This window comes from Mirounga leonina, unplaced genomic scaffold, assembly GCF_011800145.1.
Source record: "Mirounga leonina isolate KUSES-001 unplaced genomic scaffold, KU_Mleo_1.0 Mir_127, whole genome shotgun sequence".
Taxonomy (NCBI): Eukaryota; Metazoa; Chordata; class Mammalia; order Carnivora; family Phocidae; genus Mirounga; species Mirounga leonina.
Genome location: NW_023270316.1, coordinates 58,132,447 through 58,151,590, shown reverse-complemented (window position 1 = coordinate 58,151,590; position 19,144 = coordinate 58,132,447). Strand labels below are relative to the sequence as shown.

The following is a 19,144-nucleotide window of genomic DNA, read 5'->3' as shown; positions in this document are numbered from 1 at the left end:
AGAACTAGCAGGTGGGAAACTGTGGGCCAAAACTGGACAGTGATGGCCATGGGATGCCCCATATACATGCCACTGGGAAGTTACCTTGTATGCGCAAGAGGAAGAGAAAGAGAACCATAACCAAGAAGAGAAGCTCCTTTTTCCTCTCATATCCCTATAGTACCATCTACTGACAAAGCTAACATCAGGCCAACCAGCAACGGAAAAATGTTTACAAAATCCAGCTCCAGTGCCACAAGCAAGGCCATGACGAATGGAACTGGAGTGAAGAAGTAAAATCTGTATTGGTTTGCTAGGCTGCCACAGCACAGACCAGGAGGCTTAACCAACAGACATTTATTTTCTCACAGTACTGGAGGCTAGAATTCTAAGATCAAGAAGTCAGCAGATTTGCTTTCTCCTGAGGCCTCTTGTTGGCTTGCAGATGGTTCCCTTCTTGCTGTGTCCTCATGTGGTCTTTTCTCTCTGCACGCACACATGTGTCCGCTGGTGTCTTCTCGCTTCTGAAGAGATCAGTCATATCGCATTAGAACTCCACAATTATGACTGCACTTAACTTATCTCTTTAAAAGCCTTGTCTCCAAATATAGTCCTATTGGGGGTTGGGGTTTCAACATATGAATCTGGGGAGAACACAATTCAGTCCAAAACTCTCTACCCTTTGGACCCCCAAATGTATGTCTTTCTCACATGCAAAATACATTGCTCCCATCCTAACAGCCCCCACAGTCTTATCCCATTTCAGCCTCAACTCCAAGTTCAGAGTCTGCTCTAGACAGCATCTAAATCAGGCATAAGTGATACCGAAGGTACGATTCATTCTGAGGCAAAATTCCTCTCCACTGTGAACCCGTGAAACCAAGCAACCTATGTGGGACTTGATCCCAGGACCCTGAGATCATGACCTGAGCGAGGGCAGATGCTTAACCCACTAAGCCACCCAAGTGCCCCGGAAGTCATCATTTTACAGCTGAGGAATACGAAATGTCAACGGACTCCCTGACCCACCCAATGAGGCAGAATCAGGACTAGAGCCTGCCTGAGCATTTTCACTCATATTTTTCTTTTATTTGCAAAGCGTCTTTTAGATTGCTGAACTCAGTTTTACACAACTGACTCCAATTGGTCTAAAAGTAATCCCATGCTCCTTGCCAGAGATTGGTTTAGAAACTCAGGCCCAAGCCAGTGAACACAAGGCATTCAAATAGTCACAGGTACTGGTTCACACATGGACAGGTGATAAAAATCTCAGGTTCATGAGATGTGAGAGGAAGTTGGTCAAAGGATTCTGGGAAAGTTTCCTCACTCTTCACAGAGGACCATAGGAAGAGATCCTGGATATTGTCCTAGGTGGCTGTGAGACACACAGTTCTCCTAGCCATCATGATACCAGGTTGAGGATGAATCTGACATCTGGAGGAAGAAAAAGCCAAGAGAATCTCAGAGAAATGGAACAAGAACACTGATTGAATTGTGCTTGGTCCCACCAACCTCTGGTGTTTTTCAGTAGCATGAGTTACTGAATCTATATTGTTCAAGCTGAAGAGGAAAATTACCCAGAGCAGGCCCAGGCTGGCAGGCCCCAGAAGATGGAAAGTTACTAGAAATAGCAAGGGATAACCAGAAGCCCTGCTGGGAGCAAGAAATAACCAGCCCTTTCTGCTTCTGTAAACAGGCTTCCCACCACAAGCTCCCTGCACTAACCGCTATTCCCACCTAAAGCAACCTCCCCGCCAAATTTAAACCCACCTACTAGCAGTCAGCATAGCTCTTGGAACCTGACCCCCTGCATTCCCCTATAAAAGCACTATAACCCCGCTGCCCGGGGCCAGAATTTCTCGAGTGCAACCTCGTCTGGGTCTGCTGATATAAAATAAACCCAAGTTCACCTACTTCTCTGAGTGTCGCTTGCTTTCTCACCGGTCTGATTTTTATTTTCTGCAACAAAGCCACTTTGATTTGGGTTTTCTGTAACTTTAAGCTGAAAGTATCCTACCTGATAGAGAGACTCAGTTGCCTTATCTGAAAAATGGGTATAATAATGTCTACTTTATGAAATTGTTATGATCATTAAGTTAAATAATGTATATAAAGTATTTATAATTTATAGTATAATGTCACATCATAAGCTCAAACCAACTATTATTATTACTCTTATTGCCAGGCATTTTGACAAAATGAAAAAAACAATTATGGAGTTAAATAAACTTGGCAATCCAAGAGTGGGATGTCCACTTTCCCAAATATAAAACTGTATGGAGGCATGGGGATGTGGGGGAGTGGGGGGAAGAATGTCCAATAATTCTGGATTAAAACATAAATTGTTATTTTCATATCTCTGTCTCTCTGTCTCTCTTTTTAGTATCCCTTTACCAACCTCTCCCTATTTCTATCTCACCCCAGCCCCTGGCAACCAATAAATCAGAAGCCTGGCAGCAGCTTTGAAAATATGCAGATAAACTTCTCTTTCAGGAAGAGACAGAGATGGCCATTCTGCCTGCTCTCTCTGCATTGAGCCCTGGGGCATAAAGCTGTGGCGAGTGTTCACAGGGCCCTTAAGATCTGCCTCTTTGTTTGCTATAATTTTGCGGTCTCAGACATAAGCACATTGGATTTCAAAGTCAAGTATTTCAAGATCCAGTTCCTGTACTGGGAGTCTTCACAGTTGGGGCACTAGATGTGGAATCCAAACACCTCACTCTTCCCCGAATAGCAGAAAGTTATGACTTCCCACCTAGTTGTATGATGTGTGTTGGGAGTAGCGTTTATGGTAAGGGTGTGTCTCAGCCTTTCGTACCCATTTTGATGTGGGTATTTTCTCGTTCTTCTGATGTGTACAAGTCACTCGGCTAGTGTCTAGATCTCCCTCAGAGGGACGCTCTGAGTAACTGACCATTCAGTGTATGCACAGGAGAGGGCGCTCAGAAGCCTTTTAGGTTCCCATCTTGATTGCCTCCAATTCCCCTTAAAAGCCTTCTTTGACTTTTCAGTAAAGTAGGGGGGGTAAGCATCTCGTTTGCTGATGAAGATAGATGAAAAATCTTCACTTTTTAAAATAAGATTTTATTTATTTATTTGACAGAGAGAGACACAGCAAGAGAGGGAACACAAGCAGGGGGAGTGGGAGAGGGAGAAGCAGGCTTCCTGCTGAGCAGGGAGCCCGATGTGGGGCTTGAGCCCAGGACCCTGGGATCATGACCTGAGCCAAAGGCAGATGCTTAACTGACTGAGCCACCCAGGCATCCCTTCCTTTTTTTTTTTTAAATTGAATTACATATTGAGGAACAAGACAAGAAAGAGTATTGGGTGGGGTAAGAATAAATGATCTCTGCCTAGTTCCATCAAGCCTTGAGATTAACTGAAATATTACATCTTGCCGATAGACACCGAAGCTGTCCCTTCCAGTTCTGTCCTTTCCTACCCCCTTTTCCTTTCCAACCTCCTTACTCCCAATATAGCTGTCAAATCCCTTAGATTTATTCATTAACAATGCACAGGGCATGTAAGCTTCTCTTATAGCATCCTTAACAACATCATAAACCACAGGTTTGGCTAAGTTTGAGGACTGAAGACTCGAGTAAGCGTGTACAGAGGGGTTTATCTAAGCAGTGAGGCAGGGGCACCTGGGTGGCTCAGTCAGTTATGCGTCTGCCTTCGGCTAGGGTCGTGATCCCGGGGTCCTGGGATGGACATCAGGCTCCCTGCTCAGCAGAGAGTCTGCTTCTCCCTCTCCCTCTGCCTGCCGCTCTGCCTACTTGTGATTCCTCTCTCTCTCTGTCAAATAAATAAATACAATCTTTAAAAAATAAATAAATAAACAGTAAGGAAATACAAATTACCATGATTACAGAAAGTCAAGATAGAAGGAAAATTACAGGTTACCTCCCCTTCCTCCACAGCACAATTTCCTTTCATGCTCCCTCACATTTGTTGACCCATCTAGTGCTAAATGCTTCACGGGTGGCATTTCAGTCTTTTCCAGGAGCCTGAAAATGGCACTTAACAGTCCACAAATATTTTCCCAACATTCAATCTTATTTTGCACAAAACATGGAGGTCAATGCCTTATCCCATTCACACCCTTCCTCTGTTCACATCCTTCATGGTCTCTGACCTGAAGACTTCCTCCCCAGGAGCCCATCAAGATAGAAACAATTTTTCATATTTCCAAAAGGCAAACGGAAACTGTACACTTGGGCCTCATACGATAAAACGTCCCTCACCTCACTAAACAAGGTTAATGGCCAGCCATGATCTCTGTGGGTATTGTGCAAGCTGGTGGCTGCGTAATTTGAGCACCAGCTCAAAGCTTTCCCTGTATTGTTCCTAATCCTTATGTAATACAAGTTTCACTGAGCCCTGTTCCCACCTATTAATGCAGGGCCACAATCTTGAGTAAAGGGCCCCCAAGGTATTTCCTGATTCCCCAGGGGGTGTCTCACAGAGATTCAAGTCTCATTAGCTGCCATTTCCAGTCTCTTCACCTGCGCCCTCCTCCCTTTGCTGGTCACTGTCACATCCTCACAGCCAGCTGCCCCCGTGGACGCTTCTGTCACTTCCCACTTCCCTTCAGAAACAGCTACCAGGCGCTGGAGGCTTGGAGGTGCTGAGCAGTGTGGTAGGCTTTAGCAAAGATGCAGAGAACATGTCTGTCTCCATCCTCTATTAGAGGGATACCAGATGACACTGGTCATACCCCAATATCTTCAAGCTTTTCAGTGAAATTGCCTCCTGTTGGAACTTAGTGTCCACTTCCCCTCCAGTCCTGCCTTCATCCCCATCATTCCATCAGACCCAGACATAGGAGGCAAAGTCACGGGACAACACAGCACTGTAATGGGAATTTTGTCTCGTTCCCTGGGACAGAGACTTTGTGCCTGGGGGCAGGCTTACCCTGCCTGGTTCTATCTGAGGAGGCTCACTGAGCCCTCTTGCAAATCAAACCTGTAATGGGCCTGTCCTACCAGGCCTCCAAACACATTCAACATGTTCTGACCCTCGGTGATGGATGGGACCCTGCTCTCTTCTTTGGTCGGTCCTATTGCTCTCTCCTCATAAAACTGAGAGTTGGGCGGACTAAGAGATTTTCCCAAGGCTCCACAGTGATGCCTTGACTAATTTTAAAAATAAATTTGTTAATTAATATATACAGTTTTGTAGTAAAAGATTTGAAAACTGGGCGCCTGGGTGGCTCAGTCGGTTAGGCGACTGCCTTCGGCTCAGGTCATGATCCTGGAGTCCCGGGATCGAGTCCCACGTCAGGCTCCCTGCTCAGCAGGGAGTCTGCTTCTCCCTCTGCCCTCTTCCTTCTCATGCTCTCTGTCTCTCATTCTCTCTGTCTCAAATAAATAAATAAAATCTTAAAAAAAAAAAAAATTTGAAAACCGGTGACTTGGGACACGGAAGTACTGGGTGGGAGTTAAAGAGATCTGGGGATTGGTATAATTGGGGAGAACGGTTCTAACACGAGCGTTGCCATAATCACACTGGTAGGCCTCTGTTGACTCCAAACCTCTGCCATGCTCAAAGAGACTATGAAGATACTTGCATAAACTGCTGTTTTTCTCTTCATTTTCAGCACAAACCCACTGCTATAAGGGATAGCATGAGACATGTGGTTTGGGGCTGAAGATCAGGATGTACACTTGGCACTGAAGCGCACCTTCCCATATCCTGGCTGGAACGAAGGAAGTGATTGCTCTCAGGCAGCCTGTGAGGGCCAAAGCAGTCCACGGTTCCAGGCTCTTCTTGGATATAATAGCATGGGAAACGGAGCAAACCTCATCAGTCTGCCGCTGATGGGAAGGCAATGAAACACAGATGAATTAAAAAAAAAAAAAAAAAACAAAAACCTCCAGATGAAGAATGTTCAAGCCACAAAGCAAGGTCAATTATTCAAAATCTTTGCGACTATACTAGTCAAACATGTTGATTGCAACGAATAAAAGCCAGCTTTACAAGCTTAAGCAGAAGGGGAATCTGCTAGAAAACTGCTGGGGAGCTGGGGAAACGGTTAGGGAGGCGGAAGGCCCAGGTTTAGAAGAAGGCAAAGAACGAAGGGAACCAGGCCACGGACCCTGCAGGGTCATGCCTCAAAAACAGCCTGGTGGGGGCGCTGTTGCTGCTGTCCCTGCACGGACAACGCTGCCCCAGGACCCTAGCAGCGGCCTCGTCATTGCTGGACACTGGCCTCCTCCACTGCCACCACGCCCATGGAGCCCATGGACAAAAGGGGCCACTGATTCTGAGCTGTCCTCGCTTGCGCTCACACCTCACTCCAAACTGGAGGCCCTTGGAAGAGCCCACCGCGGGCCTCACGCCCCTTCTGAGGCTGCTGAGGGCCAGGAAAAACAATCACCTGTCTTTTCAACTTGCCTGATGCCCAGCAAAGTCACCCAGTGGTGGGTGGTTTCAGATAATAGGAACCCTCCGTACCAGTCAGCTTGGACTGTCACAGCAAAATACCACGGACTGGAAGGCCGAAGCTACAGAAATTTATTTTCTCACAGTTCTGGAAGTTGGAAGTCCAAGATCCAAGTGTGGGCAGGCTTGTTTCTCCTGAGGCCTCTCACCTTCGAGCCAGCCTGTCCTCAGGTGGTCTTTCTTTTGTGAGGTGCCTCCTGGGCTCTCTCTTTGTGCGTCCAAATTTCCTCATGTTCAAAAGGGCACCAGTTAAATTGGATTAGGACACACCCTTAGGGTCTCCTTGTAACTTAATCACCTCTTGAAAGGCCCTTTCTCCAAATACATCACATTCTAAGGTCCTGAGGGTTAGAGCTTCAACATATGGTGGGGGCAGGGGGGCACAACTGAGCCCAGAGCACTCTCCCAAATGGAAAATGTCGACCCCAGTGAATAAAAACAGAGATAGCGAATGTGTGCTCAAATACAGAAGGACTAACTTAGTAGAAAAGTTCCAGCGGAAACCTGCAGTTAGCAAGTGTAATCAAGAGGCAGGTGTTCTAGGCCCTTGCTTCTTAGTCCCGTGGGCCAGCAGCAGGTCATCACCTGGGAGCATCACCTAGCAGCTCCCCGCTGCCCCTTGGAGTCAGTCCCTGCCCTGTCGCCACATCCCAGCTGATCTTTTGCCATCACATGTGGAGACACGCTGCTCTGGGCACTACTTTAAGTAAGAAAATTTGCTTGCTGCAGATGAGAGGGGCTGGGTCCACGTGCCTCAGTGGCTCTGCCTGCATCCTGATGCAGAAAAGGGACCAAGCAGCAACAGGCCTCCAGCTTAAGGCCCGGCCACTGGCGGGAGCAGGCTGAGGAAGGCCTCAGGCAGGGCTTCCTGTCACAAAGGTGGCAGCAACCCTCTCCAGTCTGTTTCCTGACTTGGGAGGGCAAACCGGCTAGTATTTTGACACTTACGTTTAATATCTGTGGAGTGGACTCTGAGAGACTTTCCACCACTTCCTTGTGGGGAGTTGGGGAGGTTTCAAGCTCTTTCTGGCTCCGTGTTCTCACGGGAAGGTGGGGATGATAGTCTGTCTCCTGAGGCTGCATGAAGATTGGATGGGTCAGCCTTCACAGAGTGTGAGAACAATGTCTGGCACCTAGTGAGTTGGCTCTTACTATTGTTATTATTTCAGGAAAGGTGAAAGAGGTCCTATGACCTCCTCCTTGGCTTTCTCTTATCCATAGGAGTTAACATTCAACCAGAGAATTTATTCCCTATGATCCATCTGCGTACCTAAAATCTTTGCCAGAATTTAAATTATTCACACAGGTATTTTCAAACCGTACACGCTTCTCTGGCTTTAGGGCCAGTTTCTGAAGCTGTTCCAATCTGGCTGGTGAATACATCTGCATGTAAAAGTTGAGTTACTGAAATCAAATAGTCAACTTGTAGCCCAAGGAAAGGGAGAGAAGGGAGCCTTACTCCTTCCATAGAGGAAAGCACAAAAGGAGCCCACTCTGACTAGGGAAAAACAATGCAGAGCATTTTATACTTCCCTTGCAGAGTGAAGGTGTGTCTTCCTTGACAGGAAGAGAAAGAGAATAAGAGACCTTAGAGCAGGAAGCCAAAGGAGAAAGACACACATTCTTGCTACGTAAGTATACCAGAAAGGCAAACAATTGGCCCACGTTGGTTGGCGTGGAAGCTGCCAGTCAGTCCTCCCCGCAAGAGAGAAGGAAACCTGAAGACCACAAAATACAAAGTCGGTCCTGGAGAGGCCATCACACCCTGCCTGAAGCCTAGGGAGTCAGCTGAGGAGAAGAAGCCCACAAGTCCTGCACCCTGGTCTCTGCCACATGACGGAAAGAACTGTCCACACTCAAACCCAAATTGCATGGCATAAGAGAACTGTTTGGTAGGGTTTTTGTTTTGTTTTGTGTTGCCTTGTACTCTGAAACCTCAATAAGGCAAATCCATGGCCAGAGGCTCTGGGAGTTGTGGAAGGTAGCCCCAAAGGCTAGGGTCCTTTCAGCAAGGATGGGTCTGGATCTGGGGACTCCTCACTGTGAGAATAGGCTCTGCCTTTTCAAAAATAGGTTGGGGTGGCACCTGGGTGGCTCAGTCAGTTAAATGTCTGACTCTTGATTTTGGCTCAGGTCATGATCTCAGGGTCATGAGATCGAGCCCTGCATCGGAGTCTGTGCTGGGCGTGGAGCCTGCTTGAGATTTTCCCTCTCCCTCTCCCTCTGCCCGTCCCTGCCCCTCTCTCTCCCTCCAAAAAAAAAAAAAAAAAAAAAAAAAAAAAAGGTGGGATCCCTCCCTATCTAGTATAATTTGTCATTGTAGACTTCCAAGGAAATGACTCATCCTCAAGGTCTCAATCGTCTTCTCTGGAACTTTTGAGATTTGTCTTTTTTTACACTGCTTTCCTTAGAAATCTGCCTTGGTGTCCAGCTCGGGAAGTGAACAAAATTCTCTATTTTAAAGCCTAGTGGATTAGCTTTGGAATCGAAAAATAGCTTTGGCACTTGATGCCACAACGCGGGTTCCAGCCATTATTCCTTTTTTTGTTATTTACTGACTTTGATGGCAGATGATAGAAGAAAGAAAAGTTGAACTTCAGAGAAGGTGACACTGAGGCCAGTATCGTCTGCCTGGAATATTCTCCTCACTGCATACTTGATTTTTTTCTCATCCTTTAGACCTCAGTTTAAATATCACCTGCCCAGAGAGCCTTCCCAATCGCCTATCTACTGTGGATACCTCCTGTGACGGGTAACGGCTGGGCCACGGTCCCCAGATGTAGTCAAACACTGTTCCCAATGTTCTTCTGAAGGTGTTTTTGAATGAGATTTACATTTACATCAATAGGCTCTGAGTAAAGCACATTGCCCTCGCTCATGTGGGTGGGCCTCATCCAATTAGTTAAAGGCATGAATAGAACAAAAGGCTGACCTCTCCTGGGCAAGAGGGAATTCTGCCAGCAGACAGCTTTTGGACTTCACCTGCAACATCAGCTCTTTCTGGTTCTACAGCCGACTGCCTTTGAACTCAAACTGTAGTTCTTACTTGAGTGTCCAGCCTGCTGGCCTCCCCCATCAGATGTTGGACTCACCAAGCCTTCACAGCTGTGAGCCAATTCCTTAAAATAAATCTCTGTCTCTCTATATAAACATTTGCCTCTCTAGAGAGCCCTGACTAATACACCATGCACGTACACATCATTATCCCTTTCCTCAGTCTTTGTTCACGTCCTTCAGAGGCTCGTTCCAACGTACAGCCATTTAATTCATTGTTTCACCTATTTCTGTAGCATCTTTACTGAATGTAAATTCCATGAGGGCCAGGCAGACAGGCCTTGTTCTCCCTGTGTCTGAGAAGCCCTGGGCACATAGTAGATGCTAGTGAATCTTGGTTAAATGACAGAATGGCTAAGGTTCTGCAATAGACTATGGGCTGGCGCACTCCCGTATGCAAACCCCAGTTCTAACATGTGTGAGAACATTGTGTTAAAAATGCTCACAACCACAATAAGACACCCACTAGGAGGGCTAGAAGCGCACACACACAAAAACAGACAATAACAAGATTTGGCAAGGATGTGGAAAGGTAAGAACTCTCGTACTTTGCTGGCAGGAACGGTGCAGCTACTGTGAAAAACAATTTCACAATCCCTTAGCAAATTAAATGTAGGGTTACCCTATGACCCGAGAATTTCACTTCTAGAAGTGAAGAGAAATGAAAAGCTGTTCCCAATAAAACTTCTGCACCAATTTTCACAGCAACACTATTCTTAATGGTCAAAAGTGGGAAGTCACCCAGATGTCTATCAGCTGATGAATGGATAAGCAAAATAGTATGTCCATACAATAGGATATTATCTGGTAATTGAAAGGGATGAAGTACTAATACATGTTATGATGCCGATGAACCTTGAAAATATTATGCTAGTGAAGGAAGCCAGACACATGAGGCCACTTATTCTATGTTCTGTTTCTATGAAAGGCCCATAATAGGCAAATCCATAGAGACAGAAAGCAGATTAGTGGTTGCCAGGAGCTGGGGGTATGGGGAAATGGGAAGTGACTGCTAATGAGTATGGGGATTCTTTTGGGGGTGATAAAAGTGTTCTGGAGTTAGTGATGATAGTTGCACAACCTTGTATACATACTAAAGGCCACTGAATTGTACACTTCTAAGTGGTGAGCTTTATGGTATGTAAATTATATATATTTATTTTTTTAACGCAAAAAAAAAATGCTCTCAAGAGGTGAGCTCTCATGGGCTAGCAATGGTGCAGACTGCAGCCTCAAGCTGAGAGGAGCATACAGCATTCCAACCACCCCCCTGAGAACTTGCACTGTGTGAGCCTGGACATCGTTAAATGAGGGTCATATTTATAATATGAACTCAAACTGTAGTTCTTACTTGAGTGTCCAGCCTGCTGGCCTCCCCCATCAGATGTTGGACTCACCAAGCCTTCACAGTTGTGAGCCAGTTCCTTAAAATAAATCTCTGTCTCTCTATATAAACATTAATATTACTATCCTGAGGATAGTAATATTAATACTGTTCTCTATTTTTCTTTTTGGCATATAAATATGCTTGTAGGTGATTTATCATTCTTAAAACTCAGCCATTATTTAAGAACCTGGAGACGTAGCCCCTTTCAAAACCATGTGTCAAAACCCACTATTTAGAGGCACCTGGGTGGCTCAGTCGTTAAGCGTCTGCCTTCGGCTCAGGTCATGATCCCAGGGTCCTGGGATCGAGTCCCACATCAGGCTCTCTGCTCAGTGGGGAGCCTGCTTCTCCCTCTCCCACTCCCCCTGCTTGTGTTTCTTCTCTCGCTGTGCCTCTCTCCATCAAATAAATAAATAAAAATCTTTAAAAAGAACCACAACACTATTTAGTACCTGCAGTGTCAAACATGGCTAGTATGAAATGATACTTTTGGCTACCATAAAAAATAAAATAAAACTCCCCATATGTCAGCTTCCTGGAGGAGCACTGTAGACAGTCATTTATCATAAGTCCAATCTCAACCACAAAAGCCAGAGTCCCTTCTTGTCACCACCCTCTCAGCCATGTGCTCTGTCTACTTCTGATTTCACTTCCGTCACGGACACTGCTCTGTGGTAGCATGTCTGTTGTTGAGGATACACTGAGTGGGAGACACACTCCTGGGTGGTGGGGCAACCCGCAAAAGAACCCATCAGCACCTCACACCCCAGAGTCACCTGCCTACTCTTGGGGAGATCCTGGTGAAGGGCAAGAGGGTTACTCTGCAAAGAATGTGATAGACCACATCTCACACCCACACAGAAGGCCGCATATGCTTGGGGTATCTGCTCCTTTCACTGTGAATTTCAGAAGAAAGTACAGTGGATCACATTGGAGCCCCTTCCTCCCCTGGGAAAACCAAGTGCAAGCAAGGTATTAGGAATATTCCCTCCAATGAGGAGCACGGCTTAGGCTAGTAAACTGCAGCCGACTTCTGAGTACACGCTCATAAAGTCTACTTTTGCCAGATCTAGGACAAACAGCACGTGGTCAGAAGACTGTGTTCTTTAAAAACAAAAATCAACCAATCGACTGCAGCTTTTCACTACCTGAAAATGAAAAGTAGGCACTAAAATCCCATTTTGAATCTATCCGGAAGCAATCACTGGAAGGCCGAGGTTTATCAAGCAAACTCATCTTGGGTCATCTTCTGAACTGGTAACAGGGTTGTGGGTACCAGGAATAGTGCATGGGAGGACCAACCATATTTGCAGAAGTTTCCCCCCAAATTAAATGAGTAGAAATAGATCTGGTTTACTAGATCAGTTCCTCCCATCAGTCCTCTGATGATGATTAACAGCTTCCACAGAAAGGGCAGCAGGAGTCAGTGTGGTCAGTACAAAACCACGAATATGGCAAATTCTGAGTGTGGTAACAAAGTAACAGACATAAGGGGCCAGTGAGTCAGAAATGTTCGAGTTAGAAATCAAATTCTCAGGGCATGTGGGTGACTCAGTGGGTTAAGCAGCCGACTCTTGATCTTGGCTCAGGTCATGATCTCAGGGTCGTGAGACTGAGCCCCATATGGGGCTCCGTGCTTGGCATGGAGTAGGCTTGAGATTCTCTCTCTCCCTCTCCCTCTGCCCCTCCCCCCATCATTCTCTCTCTCTCTCTCAAATAAATAAATCTTAAAAAAAAAAAAAAAAGAAAAGAAATTGGATTCTCGGCCCAATGGGCCTAATCAACAGGTGCCTCCTAAAGTGAAATCCTGAATCTCATCACCAGGAAACATCAGCCAAACTCAAACTGGGGACAGTCTACAAACTCATTGTCCTAAACTCCTAAAAAAGGTCAATGTCATGAAATACAAAGACAGACTCAGGAACAGTTGTAGATTAAAAGGAAACTAAAGAAATGTGACAAATGCCTTGGATTTTCTTTCGTTGTAAGTATATTTTTGGGTCAATTGACAAAATACGTATAAGGTCTATACATTAGAGAATATTTTATCAAGGTTAATTTCCTGGTTTTAACAATTGTCCTGTGCTTTTGTAAGAAAATTCCTTGAGTTGAGAAAAGATACACTGAAATATTTAAGAATGAAGAGATACCATGTCTGTGTCTTACTCTTAAATGATCCGCAAAAATAATGAGAGAGAAAGAAGACAGAGGAGGCTTTCTTCATGAACAAAATCAAGATTCTGCTCGCAAGGAGAATGGGAAGAATGGATGTTGGACCTCAAAATAAGGCGGGCTTTTATTGCTGAAAAATCACTGGGCAAATTCTACCCTAAACTATTAAAACATGCAATTATATGAAACAGAACATGAAGTGAAATTTTTCCCATGTCCTGGAATTAACCAGAGGCATTAAGCACCCCGCATTCAGAGAACTGCCATCAGTTGGGGTTATCTCTTCATCTCAGGGCCTATGAGAGGCACCAGTTCAGAGCCAATCCTACTTTCCCACTCCACCCCACACACCCAGTGACCATAAGAAAAAGTTTAAGAGGTAAAGGAGTCCTCGGCTTTTTAACTAATACAGTGTCTATGAAAAGAAGCTATTTCCTTTCATTCTCTAAAACCAAGTGTAAGACCCCAGGAGAATCAGCAATAAAGGTTGGGGAAGACTACAAGAGGGGGAGAATTTTATTTTATTCCCTGGTTGAACATCTACTTATCTAGTAGTGGTCTAATCTGCCTGTTAGTTGAGCAAGAGGAAGAGAAACTTCAGGATAATGGCAAGATGGAGGGAAGTTCTCTGCAGTGGAATAGCTCATATACCATTTGACAAAACAAAGATATGTATGTTTCCAATAGGTCAAGCAGACTCCAGTGAAAAGAACTAGGGTTAGGTCACATTGCTGATACCAGATCAAAGACAGTTAACCTGAAGGGAATAATAATGCCAGGATCAAGAGGTATGGGATGGAGCATCTTTGGTATGGACAGGGGCAGTAAGATGGGGGGAAGGAGAAACCAGTACAATTTACAGAGCCATGTGGTCTGGAATGCTGCCTATTAAATCAAATCTGATCTTGTCAGGGGAATCAAACCTGCTCTCAACCACACTTGCACAAACCACATTTAACCTCATAAACCCCAAGAACCAAAACAGGTCTAGTTAGTACTAGGAGGGTGAGGGGGAAAAAGCTTAGAACAACTTTTGAGGTAGAAGTTTGGAAATGAACAGGGATAAGCCTTAAATATCAAAATGAGACTGTTCTAAAATAAGAATGCCTAAAGAATTATAAAATTTGACAAAGATATCAATAATGAATGAGCTACCCATTGGTAAAGTTTGACAAGGCCGGTTGGACAAAATTATTAGATAAAAATTTGAAACATTTTCTGTTTTAATCACATGAGTTTAGAAGGCTAAATAAACTGGTTATATATAGAAACATTTTAAAATAGGATAAAACATTGGTCTTGAGCCATAATCTGTGTAGCTGTACCTCACACCCCTCCCTTTCATCGGCTGTGTCCTTGTAGTTGACCAACCAGCAGCGACCTTTCCAGCTACTATGTTAACAGAAGGACAGCCAACTTTCCTAGGAAATTTCACGGGAGTGAAGTCATAAAATCAACATCAAGTGACCTCTGAGGATGTGTTCTCCAGGGTCTGCCATTGCCCAGTCACCCTGATCAGAAGCTGGTCAGTGAGCTGACACCAAAGCTGACCTTCTGTCCACTGTGTGGTATGATCCCTGTCATGGGGCCACCATATTACTCAAGTCTATTATTGGGGGAAAAGGAAGGAAGGAAAGAAAAAGCAAGCTAAATCTAGCAACAGTCAGAATATGATTTCATTTGCCTTGGGCCTCCTTATCTGAATTTGAGCAGGGTGGTTGAGATAGTTTTGACATATTTCCTGGTTGCAATTCTGATTACCATTATACCTATTATTTCCAAAGAAGACACCACATGGGACAGGGGATGGAAGGAGAGTGCCTGGGTTCAAATGCCAGCAATCCCATCCATTAGCGTTATGACCATGGGAAAATTATTTTATCTCTCTATGCTTCAATTTCCTTATCATAAAAAGGTCATATGTAACCCACTACATTGTTCTGAGACTTAGAAAAGTTATCATATGTGAAACCCTGAGCACAGTGTCTAGCACATCATAAACACTTAAAACATTTTAGCTATTGTTATCATAATAATTATAATTTTATCACTTAAGAAGTATAGGGGCACAAAGTGGGAGTGGGAAGGAGAGTGGAGGGAAAGGAGGGGCTGGCTGCAATCAGCACTAAGTGAACAACCAGTACTAGAATGAAGTTGAACCAGCAGCCAAGATCAGCCTGAGGAATTCAACTGAGCCTCCCCACAAGAGGTCCTGGAGTTGATGGAAGGCAAAGACAATGTCTAGCCTGACCCAGAACTGGGGCGTCTGGAGTGGGTAGACCAGAAGGTGCCTGATGAACTCTTACAGCTCCATTTTATTGACTCCAGAGAATATGGAGGCATGCCCCAGACCAAGAGACTCTGGCTTGGCCTGCAGCTCGGACACTTGCCGCGGAGGTTGTGGAAACACCTTGAGGATGGGCAGGCAGCGTGAGCAGGCTGGAGGCTGCCACCCCTCTCCAGCTATTTGGGTCCTAGCAGCCATAGTCATCTCCTGCTGCAAAGCAATGGGCCTTGATGTGACAGCTTAGTAAGCATTCCTTTCTGAACACAAAATTATTTAATCTCACCCATGGGAAATTCAGACACACCATCAGAAATGAGGGGTTGAGGGGCCCTAAACGGGCTCAGTCAGTAGAGCATGCGACTCTCGATCTGAGTCACGAGTTCAAGCCCCATGTTGAATTCAAGCCCCTAACTAAAAAAAAAAAAAAAGAAAAGAAAAAGAAAGTAGAAATGAGGGGTTGAGGGTAATCAAAAGTTAAGAATAGGAAATTGGAGGCAATTTGAGAAATGTATTCCAAAGAAGTGCTTTCCTTTTTTTTTTTTTTTAAAGATTTTATTTATTCATTTGAGAGAGCGAGAATGAGAGAGAGTACATGAGAGGGGGGGGAGGGTCAGAGGGAGAAGCAGGCTCCTCGCTGAGCAGGGAGCCCGATGCGGGACTCGATCCCGGGACTCCAGGATCATGACCTGAGCCGAAGGCAGTTGCTTAACCAACTGAGCCACCCAGGCGCCCTCAAAGAAGTGCTTTCCTTAGACAGCTCTACAAAAGGCACACAAACACTCGTGAGGTTAAGTAACACAGTGCTCAACATCTCCAGCCCCACTTTCAGGCAAACCTGGGTTTGACTCTCCATTGTGCCGCTTGGAAGCTGGATATCTCTAGGTGAGTTACCTAACCACCTTAAAATTAGGTTTTCTCCTTTGTAATTGAGGCTGTTGACAGTACCAATCAATCTCAAAGGGTTATTATAAGTATTGAATGAAAGAACTTGGGATGCCTGGGTTCTTCCTGCAGCCTTTGCCACTTCAGTTAACGAGATCTCTAATCTTCCAAGTACTCACGTGAAAAACCTTGAGACATCCTTGATGCCTCTCTTTTTGACTTCCAATATGTCAGAAACACTTTTCACTCAGATTTCAAAATATGTCAGACCACTTCTCACTACTCTTCTACTACAACTTAGATCAGAGCTAAAAATATCTCTTACCTGGTTTGCTGCCATTGCTTCTTAGCTGGGCTTCTTACCTCCACCCTCGATTCTTTCTGTGGGTTGAACTGTGTCCTAAGAAAAGATGTCATAGTCCTAACACCAGTATCTGTAAATGTGACCTTATTTGGATATAAGGTCTTTGCAAACATAATCAAGTTGAGAGGAGGACAGATTGGGGTGGGTCCTAATCTAATGACTGGTGTCCTTATGAGAGAATGATTTAGAGACACAGAGATAAAGGGAAGAAGGCCATGTGGAGATGGAGGCAGGGATTGGAGATATGCTACCACAAGTCAAGGAACACCAAGGAATGCCCTCAACCATCAGAAATTGGAAGAAGCCAGGAAGGATTCTCCCCCAGAGCCTTTAGAGGGAGCGTGGCCCTCCTGATACCTTGATTTCAGACTTCTAGTCTCCAAAATGGTTAGAAAATAGATTTTTGTTATTTTAAGCCACCCGATTTGTGGTACTTGTTACAGCAGTCCTAGGAAACTGACACACCCCTCTACAGTCTATATCAACATAGACCCAGTAATCCCTTTAAAGGGTGGTTCTAATCTGATCACTCCTTCAGTCGAAACCCTCCAACACCTTCCCTGTCAGTCCTTACAGTTGCTGATAAGGTCTTCTATGATATCTTCCTACCCTCACCTCTTCTACCTCCCCGCCCCCAACCCCGTGATGTCCCCTTGTTTACTCTATCCTAGCTGCTGTTCCTGTTGTTTGTTATACAAACCAAGCATGCTCCCACAGCAGGGCCTCTGCCTCTGCCTTGAAGAAGGCTCCTGCCCAGACGCCCACAGGGCTCCTCCCTTACCTGCTTCAAGTCTTTGCTCAGGTGTTACCTTCTTAGTGAAATGTACCTTGACCACCCTGTTTACCCCTGCACTTCCAAACCTTATTACTCTTCCCTATTTTTTCCATCTTGCAAAGTACCTTTTCACATAGCATATATTTTACCAATCTATTTTCTTCTACCCAAGCTAGAATATAAGCTTCACAGGGTGGAGATTTCTAACACATAAAAGGCATTTAGTAAATATTTGTTGAAATAATGAATGAAAATGAATGAATGATTGTGCTGGGACAAAACTGTGGTTCCTTAACAAAAGATATCTTATAAGGGCAGATAACCCTTCTCCCAAAAGCTTGTGAAGACTGAATTCTTTGTTCAGTTTATCTGCAGGCCACATCCCCCATATCTAATTGAAGCTAGGACCTTTCCAAATTAATCAAATGAGGATTAAATGAGAAAAAATGTATGTAAATGCAGCTGACAATGCTCCTGGCACAGAATAAGTGCCTAATAAATTTTCTATCCACTCCCCCCACCACCGATGCAAATGAGTATAGGATTTGATTATCCTGAAGGAGTGGGTGGGGGGCTTCTTTAACATAAATCCTTCTCCTGACAGGGACAAATGATCTAGGTCTACAGTAGCGCCTGCGCCAGAGACTGCTCTTCCAGACTTGTGGGTAAGTGATGACATGCCACCATGCCAACACGATGAAGAGGCAAAACCATAGGGACGCCTGGGTGGCTCAGTCGGTTAAGCGTCTGCCTTCAGCTCAGGTCATGATCCCAGGGTCCTGGGATCGAGTTCCGCATCGGGCTCCCTGCTCCGCGGGGAGTCTGCTTCTCCCTCTGCCTCTGTCTCTCTCTCTCTATCTCTCATGAATAAAAAAATAAAATCTTAAAAAAAAAAAAAAAAAGCAAAACCATAGAAGGAAGTTACAGTGATTCTGGGCTCCGGTAGTGATAAGCTTTTTCAGTCCACTTGGGAATAATTTTTCCTGTTAAGGATGTAGTCCTTGCCCCTCATTGCCCTCTGGTACTTTGTGCTAAAGCACAGCATCAACCAGAGGAAAGAAGCAGTGGTCCTGTTCACCACCCTGCGCTGACACAGTGAATGTAGCTTGACGCAGCCTCCCAGTCTAGGAGCCCCAGCCCTCAGGACTTAATTTTCCAAGTGATGAAGTCACTCCGCAGTGGCTGTCATTAGTGGAAGGAGATGTGTATCTCTCTCTCTTTTTTTAAGATTTTATTTATTTATTTGAGAGAGAGAGCACATGAGAGGGGGGAGGGTCAGAAGGAGAAGCAGACTCCCTGCCGAGCAGGGAGCCCGATGCGGGACTCGATCCCGGGACTCCAGGATCATGACCTGAGCCGAAGGCAGTCGCTTAACCAACTGAGCCACCCAGGCGCCCGAGATGTGCATCTTTTAAAGAGCCTGGGTAGCTGCCACTTGTTCCAATTCCTGTTTCTCTTTTCTCACTCTTTTGCACTGAAATCATATGAGATTTCATAGAATCTTGCTCTGAAGTTCATCTTCCATTGAGTTCAGAGTCATAATGCCAAAAAAGTATAAAACTATACCACAAAATACCCAAAGCAGCATCTTCATGAAGCATTTGAGAATTACTAGGAAAATAGAAATTTCAAATTAGAAAGACTTCTCGCTATTATTTATACATTATCTTGTTTAATTCTCTCAAGAGGTAGGTATGGCTGTTGTATAGATGATACAGACTAGGTAAGTTCAGAAAGTGGCACAAGGTCACTGTCTTAGCTCCCTGGCACTGTGATAAAATATTGCCACAAACTTAGTAG

At 45.0% G+C, this 19,144-nt stretch overlaps 1 long non-coding RNA gene across 1 annotated transcript; it reads right to left on the bottom strand.

Annotated features, from left to right (window-relative positions):
• Nucleotides 1–324: 324 nt before the first annotated feature.
• LOC118009444 lies at nucleotides 325–17,143 on the bottom strand. Its single transcript, XR_004678930.1, has 2 exons — nucleotides 16,531–17,143; nucleotides 325–503 (listed from the first exon to the last, which is right to left on the bottom strand). It is a non-coding gene; the product is annotated as an uncharacterized LOC118009444 (long non-coding RNA).
• Between the last annotated feature and the right edge of the window lie 2,001 nt (nucleotides 17,144–19,144).